Source organism: Marmota monax, unplaced genomic scaffold (assembly GCF_021218885.2).
Source record: "Marmota monax isolate L192 unplaced genomic scaffold, Marmota_monax_Labrador192_F-V1.1 WCK01_AAM20220418_F8-fsc00041, whole genome shotgun sequence".
NCBI lineage: Eukaryota > Metazoa > Chordata > Mammalia > Rodentia > Sciuridae > Marmota > Marmota monax.
The window spans coordinates 4,035,314-4,041,511 of record NW_026695238.1 but is presented as its reverse complement, the minus strand read 5'-3'; positions in this window follow the sequence as shown (position 1 = coordinate 4,041,511).

Sequence of the window (6,198 nt, the reverse complement as noted above, 5' to 3'; positions counted from 1 at the left end):
GCAAGAGAACAACACCCAGAGCGCTCAACCTCCTCTGCCACTTTTCTGAACCACACCCCATGGAGGGTCAGCCAACTCTGTCCTCCACTTCCCAGCCTCCCTGACTCCGGACTCCAGCCAACACCTGGTCCCACTACCCAGCTCACAACAGCTTCCAGAAACTCCTTGAGAGAGCCACTTGTTTGAATGAGGAAGGGGAAAGGAGGAAGGGGACAACCGTGACTCCGCTAAGATTCTAGCTTCCCTAGAGCTTTGCTGTCGACTTCAATGCCCCACTGTACCCCTCCCTGTCCCTGCTCCAGGAGACTGGCTCTGTCTCTCTCGTCTTGTCCCTAACCCCTGAGCCACTCATACGACTGGGAGTGAGGCCACCCTGGCTAACTTGCATGTCTATGGCCACTTTCACCCCAAATGTCCCCCAAGTCTCTTGCCACAACCAGGCTGGGGGTGGGGGGGTGCTGGGTGAATAGGCTAGGGAGGAAATGGGAACTCTCAAATGTGGAAGGAGGTAGTGGAGAGCCCAGATGGAGGTTTCCCAGGGAGCGAGAAGATGTGCTGGTTTTCAATGGGAGAGAATGCCATCCTCAGGAAACCAATGCCAGGGCTGCCCTGTCACTTGGTAGAATGGGGGCAGGGTAACCCTGAGGGACTGCCATATTCTTGTGGAGGGGCAAGTGGGCACGTGGTCTGTCAACACAGGCAGGGGAAGGATGCCTGGCTGGCCGGCCAGGAGGGGATACATTTGTGGCCCCCAGGGTGAGGGGTGGCAAGAATGAGCTGCTTGTGCTCTGGGGGACCCATGTGAGAGTGTGAACCCTCATGGGGGAGGAAGCACTTGTCCCCTGCAGGAAGGGGGGGCTGATTAATCGGGGCGCTAATGAGCAGCAGGGAGAGGAAGCTCCAAGGGGCGGGGGAGGCGGCTCCATCGATCCAAGCCGCGGAACCAGCAGCTGAAAAAAAAAAGTGAGAAGGGAATCGATCTGAGGGAAACGGCAGCTGCTGGGGATTAGAGCCCGAGGTCCACCCGCTGCCCGTCGGCCACCCCTCCCCTGCGTCAGGCCTGGCCTCGCAGTCTCCGCCTGGACCTGAGGGAGGGACCCAAGGATGTTCCCTAGGGAGCAGGGAGCTGCTCTGCCACCCTGGCTGCAAGGCCAGGTCAGGTCCTACCAGGGTCACCTCAGCATGGAGCCTGCCCACACACCCAGCCTGGTTATGCATGGTGCCCTGACTAGGTTGTTCCAAGCCTTTCAGCAAAGTGGCTTCCAGGCGTCCCACAGCTGGGTTTCCCCATAGATTCCCAGGAGGCTGAGTCAGGGTCAGAGAAGCTTGGCAAACTGAGAAGACCCCTGGGGTTGGGTCCAGTGCTGACTCTGGCTGGGACACAACATCCTGGAGGGGAAAGTGAGATTGGCACTGGAAGCAGCCACCACATTACTACTCAAGTATCCAAGTGACCACAGACAGCCCCCATGCCCCATGCCTTGGCAGCCCCTTCCGAGGCTCTCCCCTCCCTGGTAGACTTACAGACATTTCCAGAGCTCCCCCCACCGCTCCTCCCCATCCTTCTCTCTTCCCCTTTCTCCCAATATTGATTTTTCTTTACTAGGTTTTTTTTAAAAAAGGTGATTTAATTGCTTTTTTAAGGTTACTTCAGTCTGGGGCTCTGCCAAGAAAGCAGGGAGCTGCCCCCCAAGCTCTCCCCCGCACTTACTGCTGCCCTGGCGTCTGTACATGTCCCTGAATTCCCCTGTCATCTGCTGAGATCTCAGGGTCACACTCTCCCATCACATACTGGCCTCCATCAGAGCCCAAATCACACCCTCTTTCCCCTTGAGGGATGGCAGGGAAGCTTCAACCTCTAAAAGGAATGAAGTTGGGTGGTAACTGGGCACAGGGGGAGCATGGGGGGCTGTGGAGGAACTCCAGGCTGCCTGGAAGTGGTGCAGCAGTTAGTTACACTTACACCCCCACCACTGCCCGATGGCCAGCTGTCTCCAATTGTCCCCAAGTCCCCACCTCCAGTCTCTCAGATCTCCAGGAATCTGGTTATGCTCGGTAGGAGTCATCCCTCACCCCCACCCATCCTTCCAGCCCATCTCTTGGTTTGGTTTTTACCATCCACTCCTCCCCAGCCTCTGCTGGCCCTCTTCATGTCCCTCTATACCCCTGTCGCCTCTGGCCCCGTCCCCTCTCCCCGCCTCTCCCTGCTTCCCTGCCTGCCTCTCTCTCTGCCCGGCTGCAGTTGGGTGATAATCTCCCTCATTTAGCCTCCCGGCTGCTTCCCCGGCTCATTGCCCAGCTGGTCCCTGGGGCCCGGCCCAGCTTCTTCCCCACCCCCATCCCCAGTCCTGCGCCCAAGCTCCCCATCCCCTCCCTGCTCCCCCCACCCACTCCCAGGGGACCAGCTGCCCCCTGTAGTGAAGAATCAGAGCCAAGTGGGGCTGGACAGGACCTGAGCTGGGGGTGAGCAAACAGGGTGGGGCTGATAGGGACCCTGGGCTGAACAGAAGGGATGGGGGCGTTGCTGCAGGGTCTGGCCCTGAAGCCTCAGCTGGAGTTCCTCTGCCCTCCAATTGTCCCCATTCCACAGATTTGTTCACAGTCCAATTCTCCACCCCCAGGCTTTGTGACAGTGAGGAGGCAGAGGTTAGATGAGGCAGGGCTGGGAATGGGGGCAGAGGAATGAGGAGTAGCAGGGAGGGCAGAATGGTTCTGGCTCAATGAATCTGGGAGGAGGCACAGGGTTTTATTTGAGCAAAATACCCCAAAGGGAGACCTGGAGACATCCCAGGACTCAACTTCACAGGGTTCCCAGGGGGCTTCTGTTCACAGGACAGGGACCCCCAAGCTAAGCTGTATTTGCCTCTTCCTACAATGTGTAGGCCCCAAGCTCCATCTCTCTGGCCCCATTAATAAACCACATGACCCTCAAACTCCTAGGTAGCATTCTCCAGAGAGTCCCCAGCCTCCCTCTACTCTCAGGAGACACCCCTTCACCACCCTCCCCGACCAGAAACCTGCCTCTGGTGCGGACCAGGGTATGAGCCAGTGTGGGACAGACGTGGGCGGGAAGGGACAAGGAAGGGGAGGCCGGGCTGGGCCAGGCCTGGCTAGTGAGCGAGCAGCAGTGACAAACGGGCTGTGCGGGGGTGAGGGGCGGGGGGCGGACGGCGGCTGATTTATCTGGGTTATTTATGCCGCGGACGAGGCAGGAGAAGCGGTTAATGAGAGTCCCGGCGAAAGGGGGTGGGGAGGCCTGGACGTGATCTGAGAGGACTGAAGAGGGTTAGCGTCCCACCGCCAGGCCCTGCCCCCACTGTCACCAGTACTTTTTACCCCGCCCCCCACCCTGTCCTCCGGAGGCCAGGGCAGCACAGCACCTTTCCTGTGTCTTGAACCCACAGCCTCCATCCCTATGCGGTTACTCCCACTCAGAGACCTGGGGTCCCCAGGACTGCAGCACAGCTGGTCCAAGATGGGGCGGAGGGCGTTCAGCTGAGAAACTGAGGAGGGGCCCAGGCAAGGGAAGGGCAGGAAGAAGAAAAATGACAAATCCTGGCTGCCAGAAACTGACAAAATCTGTGGAGCCTGTCAGGGGGAAGAGGCTAGCTTGGGAGCGGGTGGGCAGCCCACAGCCTCAGAGCTAAGGTGGAGAGCAGGCAAAGGGCACCGGGGTACAGATCTGGTGTCAGCCAGGGGCCCCGATGGGGGCCTGAGTGGCAGAAAGGCTTGGGGGGTGGCACAGGCTGGTCAGAGAGCAGCGAGAGCTGGGAAGGAGGGGAGAAGATCCAGAGAAGGAGGGGGAGAGGGCTTTGCAGCAGTGAAAGCTGCTGGGAGCAGATAAGGCAGCACAGCAGCAGGAGGGATTAAAGCTCCGAGGGGCATGGGGGGCGGCGTGGGAGGGGGTGGGGGGCAGGGAGGAGAGGCTGAGGGCAAGACACCAGGGCCAAGGAGATGAGTAGGAAAATGCGGGCTTCGAGGCAGCAGGATTTAATCAGGGGCCACAAGGTGGCCATTAACTGGGAAAGAAGCGACTCTTGATCGTCTGTTCTGGGGAGGAAGACTTTTGTACCATTGATGGAGTCCCCACACCCTGCCCACCTGCCCACATTGGGACAGCAGAGTTAAACGGAGGGATGCACTGCTGAGGTTAGGGTGCTGGAGGATTAAGGGGTAGGGTGGGGATGAGGGGATGAGGCAGAGGTGGCCCTGGGAGCCCTGGAGCCAAGGCTTGGAGACTGAGGGCACACAGCGCCTCCTTGAGGCGGCTGATGGAACACCAGAGAGCCACCAGAGAGCCACAGGGAACAATTAAGAATGCCCAGTCCACTGCCCTAGCATGGAGACCACATCACACCCAGACTGTGGCAAGGACCAGAGTTTCAGAAGGGCTTCTTTGTGGGGAGAGATAGAGGCTCAGAAGAAGGGCGGGTAGCTTCTCAGGGTGAGCCTCGAAGTCCCTTACAACCCTCCTACCCTCCTAGAAGGGTGTTTGGGGCAGGTGAGACCCCTGCTCCCTCCAGACCAGAGTCCAGGGCAGTTCAGAGGTGGCCTGGGTGGTGGAAGGGAGCCTGGGGGAAGAGGAGGGGCTGGGGGAGGGGAGCGGGGGTGGCAGGCGGGGCTGGGTAATTGCATGTTTGCCAGTTCTCCGTCTCTGCACACCGAGGGAGCGCGTGTTGGTGGGTGTAGCTTCGCTTTGAGGAGTGTGTGTCTGTTGGCAGAGGTGTCGGTATGTCTGTTTCGGGGGTCTGGGCTCTTCTTGGCCCCCGGCTCCCCTTTGTGTTTTGGGGAGCAAGGCTCTGGGCATACCCAGCTGTGCTCAGCGCTGATGCGGCAGATGTGGCGGGGCCCCAGCTGTGCCTGCTTCCCAGAGAGGGGGAGGGGGCCGCAATCTGCTCCCCCGATAATGGCTGCTAAGTGCCAGAGGGAGGGGATCGAGATGGAGGTGGGACAGGGTCCCTGGACAGCCCACCGAAGGGACAGGAGGGAGATGAAGGCACTGCTGCCCTGCCCCACCCCACCCCGCCCAACCTTCCCTGTCTGTTCTTGGATCACCCTCTCCCCCTCAGCTGGCTCCTGAAGCCCATCCAAATTTCTCTCCACACTCAGTCCCTGTCCCCAGCTCTCTTCCCCTGTCGCCCCATCCAGCTTGGTGCCAGGGACCCACCCCCTTCCCCGGCCCCCAGCTTGCTCCCCCTCGCTGATTTTACAGAATAATCTTTTTATGGAAACCGAAAAGCGCTAATGGCAGGAGCGCACCCCTCCCCCGCATCCCTCCCCCTGTTCATCCCCCACTTCCCACCCCAGTTCCCTTGTTTCTCCCTTCTTGAACCCTCTCAGGGCCAGCACCCTTATACCCCTACAGGGCCATTGAAGGTTGGGTGCAGGGTCAAGAGGCAGTGGACAAGGGGGTTCCTTGTTCCCCCTACTCACATCTTGGGCCCTGAGTGGCCCCCTCATAGATGCAAGAGGCTTTAGGCCTTTCCCACCACAGAAAAGGGCTGCAGATGGGGCATTACAGCCTCTCCCCTTAGACACCCCCCTGCATACACTCTCTTGGCCTGGGGGGAGGCAGACCTCAGCCTCACTAGCTACCCCCCTTTCAAACACGGACCTGTTCCCCTTCTAGTACCTCTACCCACCATGTCCCCACCCCCACTGGGTCTAGGAGGGGGGTCCCGGGGGCCAGGGCCTGACACAGACTTATTGGATTTCACGGTGTTTTGCTGAGAAAATAATTAAATTATCATATTTATGATGGAGCTGCCATGGCCTCTGCCAACCGCTCGGAACAGAAGGGTCAGGACAGGGCGGGGTGGAGAGGGAAGGGACCCAGAGCCTGGCCCTGCGGCCCAGCCCTCTCCCAGCCCCTTCCTCAGGGAGATGACCTCAGGCACAGAGTGTGCCTCTGCAGTTCCCTGCAGGCAGAGATGATAGAAGGTCTGGGTTGGAAGCAGGGACCAAAGGAAGCAGGGAAGGGGGCTGAGTGAGGCAGGTTACAGGTCAGGCCTGCTAAACCCAGTCATTTCCCACGGCTCTCACACAGTCCGCAGAGCCTGAAGGGGTTGGGAGGTCACCTCAGCCTAGCTCCTGTGCATCTCTGTCATTGCCCACCTATGGAGCTATGAAATCCTAGGCTGTCCCTCATGCTGGTGCTGATAACAAGGCCCCAGCACCCTGTCCCCCCCAGCCTGCTGC